The sequence below is a fragment of the Paroedura picta genome, chromosome 17 (genome assembly GCF_049243985.1).
Source record: "Paroedura picta isolate Pp20150507F chromosome 17, Ppicta_v3.0, whole genome shotgun sequence".
Lineage (NCBI taxonomy): Eukaryota > Metazoa > Chordata > Lepidosauria > Squamata > Gekkonidae > Paroedura > Paroedura picta.
Window position 1 is genome coordinate 3,506,929 of NC_135385.1, and position 11,212 is coordinate 3,518,140.

At 46.5% G+C, this 11,212-nt stretch overlaps 1 long non-coding RNA gene across 1 annotated transcript; it reads right to left on the reverse strand.

The window, feature by feature from the left end:
* Window positions 1-4,938: 4,938 nt before the first annotated feature.
* Window positions 4,939-5,425, reverse strand: LOC143827484 (uncharacterized). The gene is made up of 3 exons (XR_013227336.1): window positions 5,394-5,425; window positions 5,152-5,190; window positions 4,939-5,044 (listed from the first exon to the last, which is right to left on the reverse strand). It is a non-coding gene; the product is annotated as an uncharacterized LOC143827484 (long non-coding RNA).
* Between the last annotated feature and the right edge of the window lie 5,787 nt (window positions 5,426-11,212).

The following is an 11,212-nucleotide window of genomic DNA, read 5'->3' on the forward strand; positions in this document are numbered from 1 at the left end:
ATCATAGAATCAAAGAGTTGGATGGGTCCATAGAGGCCATCTAGTCCAACCCCCTGTTCAACGCAGGATCATAGAATCATAAAATCATAGAGTTGGAAGGGCCATAGAGGCCATCTAGTCCAACCCCCTGCTCAACGCAGGATCATAGAATCATAGAATCATAGAGTTGGAAGGGGCCATAGAGGCCATCTAGTCCAACCCCCTGCTCAACGCAGGATCATAGAATCATAGAATCATAGAGTTCGAAGGGTCCATAGAGGCCATCTAGTCCAACCCCCTGCTCAACGCAGGATCATAGAATCATAGAATCATAGAGTTGGAAGGGTCCATAGAGGCCATCTAGTCCAACCCCCTGCTCAACGCAGGATCATAGAATCATAGAATCATAGAGTTGGAAGGGGCCATAGAGGCCATCTAGTCCAACCCCCTGCTCAACGCAGGATCAGCCCTAAGCATCCTAAAGCATCCAAGAAAAGTGTGTCTCCAACCTTTGCTTGAAGACTGCCAGGGAGGGGGAGCTCACCACCTCCTTAGGCAGCCTATTCCACTGCTGAACTACTCCAGGCTGAACATTCCCAAGTCCCTCAACCTATCTTCATAGGGGTTGGTCCCTTGGCCCCAGATCATCCTCGTTGCTCTCCTCTGTACCCTTTCAATTTTATCTATCCCGTCTCCTATAATGGTCCCCATCTCTGGGATTATAAAGTGGAGAAGGTTTCGGTTCGTCTGTCTGTCCATTTAGACGTTCCGCAGAGATCATAGAATCCCAGAATCAAAGGGCCTTTTCGCACAGGGATCTTTGTTGCAAATTGTTTGCGGAATGAAAAATCGCCATTTAAAATAGTGGAATTTGTCGTTATGCATACCTGCCTTTGTAGTGGAATCAGTTGCGTTTTTTAGCGTTTCCCACAGGCTTCCGGTCTCGGCAGAAATCGCTAGAAAGGAAGCGCTATTGCCAAGCTCGTCCCGCCCCTGGCCGTCAAGCAGCCAATGGGCAGCCGTTAGCATGCTCCCAAACAGCCCCTTTCCCTTTAAGAAAGGTTTAAAAAAAAAAAAAAAACGACCCATAGCAACGAATCTAGGTAGATTCGTTGCTACGGAGAGACCCATCCAGCTGCCTAATGTGAGCTGTCGTTTGATTGTATGATCGTTTGCACGCTGCCTCGAGTGATAAAAAAAAAATCCCCCCCCCTCTCACAGGCCCGATTTTCGGCTGAATTTATTTGTAAAAAATAAAGGGACTTTATTTCAGCAAACGGGCTTTTCAGTGGTTTGTGCTTAGTGACTAAAGGTGAAGGACTGAAGCCAGGGAAGCCTCTAAACAGAAAGAGGCTCGCCGGTGCGTTTATCCCCGCTCGCTCGGAGAAAAAAAAATGGCGATCGCTTCGCCGGAAGTTTGGAGGAGAGAGCCAGGGGGAGGGACTTTGAAGAACCAGCAACAATGGTAACGCACAGGTCTTTAGCGCTACTGTTGCAGATTGGTTGCAGGAGTGTATCGCTATCCGGAGGGTGAATCCACTTTTCTGGATTCCCCTGAAAGCGCCACAACGAAGCGCTTTTTGCTGATTGGTTTCAGGATTGTTGCAGATTGTCTACGACGTCGTGGGTTATGGCAAATTAGTAGCGTTTCCAAATAGCAACCATTCTGCTACTTTGAAGCCGTGCGAAATGGCCCAAAGAGTTGGAAGGGGCCATACAGGCCATCTAGTCATAGAATCATAGAGTTGGAAGGGGCCACACAGGCCTTCTAGTCATACAATCATAGAGTTGGAAGGGTCCACAGAGGCCATCTAGTCCAACCCCCTGCTCAACGCAGGATCAGCCCTAAGCATCCTAAAGCATCCAAGAAAAGTGTGTCTCCAACCTTTGCTTGAAGACTGCCAGTGAGGAGGAGCTCACCACCTCCTTAGGCAGCCTATTCCACTGCTGAACTACTCTGTGACAACTTTTTTCCTGATATCTAGCCTATATCGTTGTACTTGAAGTTTAAACCCATTACTGCGTGTCCACTCCTCTGCAGCCAGCAGAAACAGCATCCTGCCCTCCTCCAAGTGACAACCTTTCAAATACTTAAAGAGGGCTATCATGTCCCCTCTCAACCTCCTTTTCTCCAGGCTGGACATTCCCAAGTCCCTCAACCTATCTTCATAGGGCTTGGTCCCTTGGCCCCAGATCATCCTCGTCGCTCTCCTCTGTACCCTTTCAATTTTATCTATCCCAGCTGCAGAGGGGTGAATGGCCTCCCAGAGGGCAAACTGCAAAAAGCCACAGACAGCAGAAGTGGAGTGCCCCCCAAGGGCACTTCATCTTCCCTGGCCGGCAGAAAGGAGGGGGTGCAGTGCCTCCCAGGGGCATTTCCCCTTCTAGGGAGCCCTTCATCCCGTCCTTTCTGCCGGCCAGGGAAAGTCAGTGGGGCCGTGAAATGTCGTTTCAAGGCTGTCATTAGTGCTTGGCTTAGGATCCAAATGCTGAATTCTGCCCATGGGAAAAGGGATTTTTTCCTCAGACCACAGAAGTGGCAAAAATAATGTCAGGTGCCTAAACTTAGCCCCCCTTCCTATTTCTTTTTTTTTGGGGGGGGAGGAACCTGGAGTAAATGAATTAACAGGTGAAACCTTTCGAAGGCTAGGAAACAGTCAGGAGTGAAAGGAAGGAGGAAACCAAACAGCTTGCTTGTGAACGGGGCTTGTGATGTTCACAGAGCCATAGTTATGCACGAACTAAATAATGGTTTCAGGTTATGAGGACCCCCTGAATACAACCCCCCCCCCCACACACATACACGTTACCAATCTTACTTGTGGAGCCAGGCATGATTTAAGGACTTAAGGGCCCATTAAAGGGCTGTTAAAGGGCCTGCTTTAAAGGCCCGTAGCACCAGCACCAGCAGAGCACAACTGGCTCTGTTGTTTATGCGGCATAGCAGAGCACCCTTCATAGAATCCTAGAGTTGGAAGGGGCCTCCTTGGTCATCTAGTCCAGCCCTCTGTACCATGCAGGACACTCACATCCCTCTCGCTCATCCCCTGTCACCTGCCACCCCCCTGAACCTTCACCGAATCGACCTCTCGGTCAGATGGAGAGATACTTTGGAACTCTGGAAGCATCTGAGACCCTCACTTGGCTGAAAATATTTACTGGCATTCTCCTGAACTCTAAACATCCTTCGCATGTAAAAAACAAAACCAAACAAAAGCAATGTTGTTTTTGAATTGGAGTATGCTCAGGGACTGCCATCCTCTCTGAGGGCTGTAATTCCAGTTCCAGAACATCAGTGTCTCTCCCAGGGAACCTTTCCCATGTGTCAGCTGCAGTTCAGAGGCCGCCCTCCTGCCTCCGCTGACACCAGCCGCTCTGAGCTGCCCACAGCCCACCCACCCCTGCCTTCAGCTTTGTCCTTGGGGTGGGGTTGGGTGGGGCTCTGACATTCTCTTCAAGGGTTTTTTTGTGGGGGAGGCTGTTTCTTTGGGGGTGGGTTACCTTGTCGCTTGGCAGGCCATGGTGGAGGCCATCAAATGCAGCATATGCTGCCACCAGAGCACCCCCCTCCCCTTTCCTCCTGCTGTGCTTTGCGCCAGTGTGCGTGAATGTAGGGAAATGGATATTAAAAAGTTAGCCGGAACCTTTTTAGGGGTGGAGGGAGTCCGTAGATTTATCTGCCCCCGTTACAAAAGTGATTCTCTGGGATTCTTCTCGGAGCTGAAGCCAGGCTTCCCGGCAGGGCTGAGGCGAACGGGGAGAATAATCTTGCTGCATTTTGACACAACAGGCGTTAGGTTTGTGGATTTTCTGTGTGTGTGTGTCTTACATTCCCCAACGGGTCTTCACCTTAGCGTGTAGGGCTCGTTTCCCCATTTTCTGTTTAGGAACTAGAAACCTTCACCAGAAGTGGAAAGTAAGATTTTACTTTCCCAGGGACATACACGACGAACGCAACAAATTAATTAGAAGTCTGTTTTGCCCTGGGTGCTCCCCTTTGGGTTATCTGACACTGTTTTCAGCAGGATCACAAGCGGATCAGCCAGATCCTACGAACCCTTTTGTATAGAACACTTATCAATGCAGCTCCGCCTTCAGTGAATAATAGAACAGTCTATTCCAGATGCCAGGGAAATTCCCAGCTTTTCTGTTACAACCCAGACATCAAACCCCAAAGGTGATGGCTTGAGATACGCAAAACTCATCCATGGGGAACCCTTGTTAACAGAACTGTAATGGAAGACCTGGGCAGAGTCTGCACACGTAGGATAATGCACTTTCAAGTTGCTTTGGCAGCTGGATTTTCCTATGCGGAACAGGAAAATCTACTCCTAAAGTGCATTGAAAGTGCATTGTGTATTGTGTGCAGACTCTACCCTGGATGCCCCTGCTTCTATCCCATTCAATGCCTGCGTGGCTGAGAACTGGAATGGAGGCGGCTGGACATGGGGACCATTGATACACAGAGAGGAAATGGCACATTGTCCATACCACAGACAACAGCACAAAGAAACTTTATAAGAACCAAACAAACATTTATTGATAACTATGTACAAGTGGTTATTTACTATTAACAAACTATTTACATAAAATACAAAAACGTGCCCGGAGTCTGCGAATTCCCCTCCGTAGCCGGCGGCGTAGCCCCACCCAGCACCCCTGGGCCGCTTGCGGGGCGGCCCAGGCAATGCGGGGCGGGGCTGGTGGAGAGCCGGCTGCAGAGGGCTCTGGGCACAACGTTATTGTGTCGATTTCTTCTTCCTTCTCCTCATCTTCCTCCTCCTCCTCTTCCTTCTCCTCCTCCTCCTCTTCTTCTTCCTCCTCCTGTTCAACCTCCTCGGACTGTGCCTGCGGGCAAAAGAGAGGGGCACCAATCAGCCTGTGGTAAAGGCCAGAGAGGGGGATTCAGGGAGGGGGCCTCACGGGCAGGACGGGGGTCTGGGGGCTGAGCTGGACTTACCACAACCGTTATGTCTTCAGAGGACCCAGTGGATCCGTCTCCAGAGGCCCAGCTGGAGACGAACCCACTGGGAGTGGATCCGCGCTCCAGCGAATAGTCACTATCCTGTTGGAAAGGAGAGAAGAAAAAAAGCGTTAGACATTGTCCCTCTGACCCATCAACCCCACTGTGCCCCTGGGGTCCGCCCAACATAAACTCCCTGGAAAACTTACCGTGCTCCAAACATCCTGCTCCTCAATGTCTTCTAGCACCTGCAAGAAGAAATGGGGATTGGTGAATTTCCTGCCTGGGGGCAGCCTGAGGGCAAGATGCGAAGGAGGGAGGACAGGCACGGCTTCCCCCCCCCCTCCGCTGCCCTGCCTGCCCAGCCCCTTCCTGGCACCAAACGGCCCTTTCTATTCCCCCCTCCCCCCACTCCTCTCTACTATAAGCATTAATTTAAGGTCCTACTTACAAGGTCGGCCTCCATCTTTTTCTGGCTCCTTGTATGAAATGACGGTTGGCCCCTGGGCGCCCCATGGAAAGCCCCGTTCTGAGCCCGCATCACAATGGGTCCTGGAGCTTTCCTCTGCGGGAGAATCCGTCCCTCGGGGGGGGGGGTCGCTCTGGTGACCCCAGAAGAGAAGGTGGGGGCTGAGTCAGGAAGGGACGCCAACAGCTTCGGAATTCAATGCCAGGACTCAAATGTAATGTTGGTGCCCCAGTTAAAGAAGGCCAATCAAGTCTCGGGCTGTATCTACAGAGGCATCTCATCAGAATCGCAACAGGTCATGGTCCCCCTGCATGTCGCATTGGGCAGACCCCTCCTGGAGTCCTGGTGCAGTTCCGGAGGCCTCCCTTCAACAAGGATGTGGTCAAAACTGAGAAGGTGCAGAAGACAGAGATGAGGAAAAGCTGAGGGGAATCAGAGTCTAGTAGCACCTTTAAGACCAACCAAGATTTATTCAAGGCGTGAGCTTTCGAGTGCACGTACTCTTCCGCAGACTATTTCGAGTGCTTGCACTCGAAAGCTCACACCTTTAATAAATCTTTGTTGGTCTTATAGCTGCTACTGGACTCTGGTTTTGTTGTGCTACATCAGACCAACACGGCTACCCATTTGAATCTGGACTTGGGAACGTTCAGCCTGGAGAAGAGGAGGTTGAGAGGGGACATGATTGCTGTCTTTAAGTAGTTGAAAGGTTGTCACTTAGAGGAGGGCAGGGAAAGGTTCCTGTTGGCAGCAGAGGAGAGGACCTGCAGGAATGGGTCCCAACCTTATTTCCATCTAGATATCAGGGTGGGTGGGTGGAATCCACAGTCAGAGTAGTTCAACAGTGGACTGGGCTGCCTAAGGAGGTGGTGAGCTCCCCCTCACTGGTGGTCTGGAAGCAGAGGCCGGACACTTATCCTGGATGCTTTAGGCTGAACCTACATTCAAGCAGGGGGTTGGACTAGATGGCCTGGATGGCCCCTTGCAGCCTTGCATGTCCAGTGAAGGCACTGCCATCAGGAACTAGTTTTTTTTTAAGATAAGATACATTTATTTGTATATAGCCATAGGCCTTTACAAAATATAAAATACAAATTTACAAACAGTAAAATAGAATAAAAGGAACTGTATAAAAATATAAAATTTAAGACCAAAAAACTGAAACAGCATACAAAGTGCAAGAGTGTTAAGAGGCTGCCTTAGTGGTTGTAACATTGGCCCTTATTTTCCTTGCAGCCAAGGCAAATAGGGCGGTTTTATATGTTACATCATCAACCTGGTCAGATAAAAGATAGATTATCTTTTCAGCAACGGAGTGAAGGTTAGAACCCCGTAAGGTCTCATTGAGGAATTTGGCTCTGGGTTGGGCATAAAGTAAGCAGTCAAAGATGTAGTGGGGTAAATCCTCCAGAGCTTGTGCACCACAAATACAGAAACGCTGGTTTTTTGGCGTACAGCTAAATCGACCCGCCAGTACCTCTGTAGGCATCGTTTCGAATCGAAGTGATGTAAAAGCTACTCTGAGATTATGGTTACTGATTTTCATTAGATAAGAGGATCTACGATGGTCATATTTAAACCGCTTAAACCATGTTGCTGTCTTAATTTCCAAAATTTGCATTCTGTCTAACTGGGCATCACTTTTGAAGATCCAGTCTCTAAGGTGAGAGTTATTAGCTGAAGGATTTAGGAGGTCATCGGGGATGGAGTAGCGTGCAATAAGGCTATTAATAAGGCAATGCCGTGCTGGATCCTTAGATAACATTATATTAAAGGACTGATGACTAAATTTGTTTATGTTGGCTAACCTGAGGTTTTTCCACTGTTTTAAAATTGCCAAATGTACTCGGGCACTAAGAGAAGGCAGACCTGTTTCTGCCCTCATCAAAACAGCCGGAGTTCCCCTAGGTAGGGCTAGAATTCGCCTTAAGAATATATTTTGAACAGATTCTAGCCTAGGTATGAAGTTTTCCTTCCATCCCCAGACCTCTACTCCATACAAAAGATGGGGGATAACCTTGCACTTGTATAATTTGAGGGCTGGATCGATGAGGAAGCCTCCTGTTGTATAATAAAACTTCAGAATAGTGCCCACTAGGCGTGTTGCAGAGGCTCTAATGGTGTCCAGATGAAGTTTCCAATTCAACCTCTCACTAAATGTGATACCCAGATATTTAAATGAGTTGCACTGGCTAACAGAATTTCCAGATATGCTCCAAGAGAACTTTTTGGCCCTTTTTCTAAAGACCATTACTTTTGTCTTATCGTAGTTTATTTTAAGACCTTCTTCTTTACAATAAGCACCAAGTTGTTGTAGTAGTCTTTGCATCCCAATTTTTGTGAGGGAAATTAGGGCCATGTCATCTGCATAGAGTAAAATAGATATTTTTTGACCTCCTAGTATGGGAGAAACAAATTGTGGGCCAGAGAGTCTTTCTACAATGTTGTTAATGAATAAATTAAACAGCAGGGGAGCCAACACACATCCCTGCTTGACGCCCTTGCATGTTGGAATTTTGTTGGTTAGGGAGCCAGAAATTCCCACTCTAATTTGAGCATAAGTGTCAAAGTGCAACTCCCGCAGCAGAAATAGGAGCCGCCTATCAATGTTCAAGTCTGCTAATTTTTGCCATAGGCGCTGCCTGTCTATAGAATCAAAAGCTGCGGCCAAGTCAACGAATGCAACGTACAACACTTTCTTAGGGCCATTTATCCCTGAATAGACCAGTTGCTGAAGTATCTGACATTGGTCAATAGTACTAAAGCCCTTTCTGAATCCAGCTTGATGTGGGTATAAAATATGATTTTCATCTGCCCATTCCTCCAGCTTAATCAGTAAGTACTTACTGTACAGTTTTGCTGCTATGTCTAACAAACTAATAGGCCTATAGTTATTTGGAGCTGATTTGTCCCCTTTTTTGTAAATGGGCACAACAATGCTAAGTTTCCATCCAGGGGGGATTTGGCCTGTATTGTTAATTTGCGAGAAGGTTTTTGCTAATATAGGAGACCACCATGATGGAAAGGCTTTATAAAGATCTGTAGGGATCAGATCTTCCCCTGGGGACTTACCAGATGTCAGTGAGGAGATCAGGCCTTTGATTTCAGCCTCTGAAACTGTGGGCCAATCTGGGAGATCTGTTAGATCAGGAGGGATATGTTGTAAATGTGACATGGCTGTTGGGGGTGAAGCCAAATGGGCTCCAAAGACCTTGCTAAAATGCAGGGCCCAATCTTTAGCTGGTATTTGAGCCTCCAGATGATGGGACCAGGTGTTTAAACTATTGGAGACTAGTGCCCAAAAACGTGAGTCATTTTTCTCAGAAACCGCCCGATCTAATTCTTTCCATAAGGATTTGGCATGTTCGAGCTTTTTTTGTTTAATTAATTTTTTGTATTGTGATCTTAAATACAAAAGTTGGGGCATCCAGAACTCATTAGTATTTCTCCTTGCTTTCCTCATGGTGTGGGTTATATATTTTTTGAGAGTTTTACACTCTTGGTCAAACCAGCCATTATTTGAATATGGTGAAAGTTTGATTGGTCTGTTATTAACAAGAAACGGCTTTAGGAGAGTAGTAATAGCTTCCCAGATTTGGATAGCATCATTATCTGACTGAAGGATAGCATGCCTCAAAGATTCTGTTTCTGGGTTTGCAGAAAATTGGGAGAATTTGGATTGAAGCTGATCAGACCATTTGAGTCTCCTAGAACATGGTAAACCTGCTAATTCAGAAACTGGTTTCAAGATTTTACTGCCAGTAGTTTTAAGTGTTAGTCTCAGTGGGCAGTGGTCACTTAACAAGCTATCAACAACCTCAAACTTGGCTACTAGGTTAAGTAAATCAGATGAGACTGTGATGTAATCAATCGTGCTAGCTCGATAAGTTGATAGGTAAGTATAAGCACCTCCTGATATATCCAAGCTGGTACCATGCAAAATGTGTAGATTGGCCAAAGAGAGCAGTTTTAAAAGTTTGAGGCCAAATTTGTTGACAATCCTGTCCTTTGAGGAACGATCCGAGAGATAGGCATGGGTGGCTATTTGAGTACTCTTATTACCTCCTACATCAACTGCCCCAGAGCCTATTCTTGCATTGAAATCACCACCCATTATAATATAGGAATTTGGATAGTGAAGGAGCAAGGATTCTATGGTATCAGCCAGGGAGTCCCAGAGATCGTCTCCTTGGCTCTTACTACTATTAGGTGGAATGTATACATTAATACATATTAATCTTCTGGGGAAAAGTCCCTTAACTAATAGGACCTGGAAGTTATTGTACTGACTATTTTCTAAGATTAAAACATCAACCGTTAAATCAACTGAAACAAAGGTAACCAGGCCTCCACGCCCCCGTCCCTTTGTATGTATCTTGGTTGCTGGGACTGAGAAGGCCTTGTAGCCCTGAATAGAAAGGAAATCCTGTTCCTGGATCCATGTTTCCTGCAGGAGAATAATGTCATGAATTTGCAAAAACTTTAAAAAATCAGTGTCGTGGAGCTTGTTCTTCCACCCCCCAATATTCCAGGACAAACACTTTAATTGTCAGGGCTCATTTGTGATCTTATTCAGATTTCCCTCCGGATCCAGGACTACACAGCCATTATTACATGATGGTGCAAGTGTAGTGCTTTCCTCTCTCGGTTTTTTGGATTTTTCATTGGGCAGAGTGCCCTCTAAGATCTCCCGATTGGTGCTGGTAGTGGGTTCGTTTTGCTTCCCTCTACTTGTTAAAATTGAGGTTGGGATCAGCGGCTGAGATGACCCAGATGTACTTGCTGGCGGTACATTGTTTTGATGAGGAGATTCTGTGCTTTGTGAGTGCATGCCTTTTGAAGTACTCAAAAGCTTAAGCCTTAGATGTTCCAATCTGGTAGTGATCTCTTTTTGCTCTGTAGGTGGAAGATCAGAGTAGGAGTTCAATAGGTCTTCTTCTATTGTGTTTTCAGGTTCAAAATGAGTTGGATCCAAGCATGGTTGAGTGGGTAGATCAGTCCACTGTATCAAATCTTGCTGGCGAGCATCCGTTGATGGTTCTTCAGAGTGACTACCCAATTTCATCAGGGGATTAGTATGCTGCTTCGGCAATAAAGGTTTTAGAATAGTGTTTTCAAAAATGCGAACTGGGAAAATACCTTTTGAGCGAAGAAATAACTTCTTACGGAGTAGTAGGGAAGGAAACCTGGGGCTATGAAATTCCAGTAAGATTCTTTGCGTTTGATTCAGATTGTAGAGAGGCTGTACTTGAACTAAGTCAAGTGAAGAAGTATTCACACCGAGGATATTACTTAGATGACGTATCACCAGTTGTTTTGTCTTCCAAGGAATGAGATGGTCTCCATACTTGCAAACAACCAGACAAACTTTGCATGGCAGAAGCTTAAGTTGGTAATTTAAACTCTCCTCCGAAGACTGCAGATGTGTGCTAGCCTTTTTAGACTCTCCATTATTTGTAACAAATGGCTTCTTGTCAAAATTAAGTATTTTGGGAGGTTGATTACATACCTCTTTCCCACTGAAGCCTAGGTTGGGGCCGAAGTGTTGTGCAAACAATTGTGTCATATTGTCAATCTTATCCTCAATAAGCTTTATTCTTTCAAATAAGGCGTTCACAGTTTTGGCAGTCAGATGTGAGAGTTCACTTAGGATGTTATCGGAGGTTCTGCAATTGGCTTCAGCCTGGCCTTCTAACAGCCAAGCAGTTGAGTCATCTCCCTCTTTTCTTTCTTCTTCACACTGAGTCTTGATTATACAATTTTCCATTGGAGCAAATCGGTTTGAGGTTGAGGCAGCATAT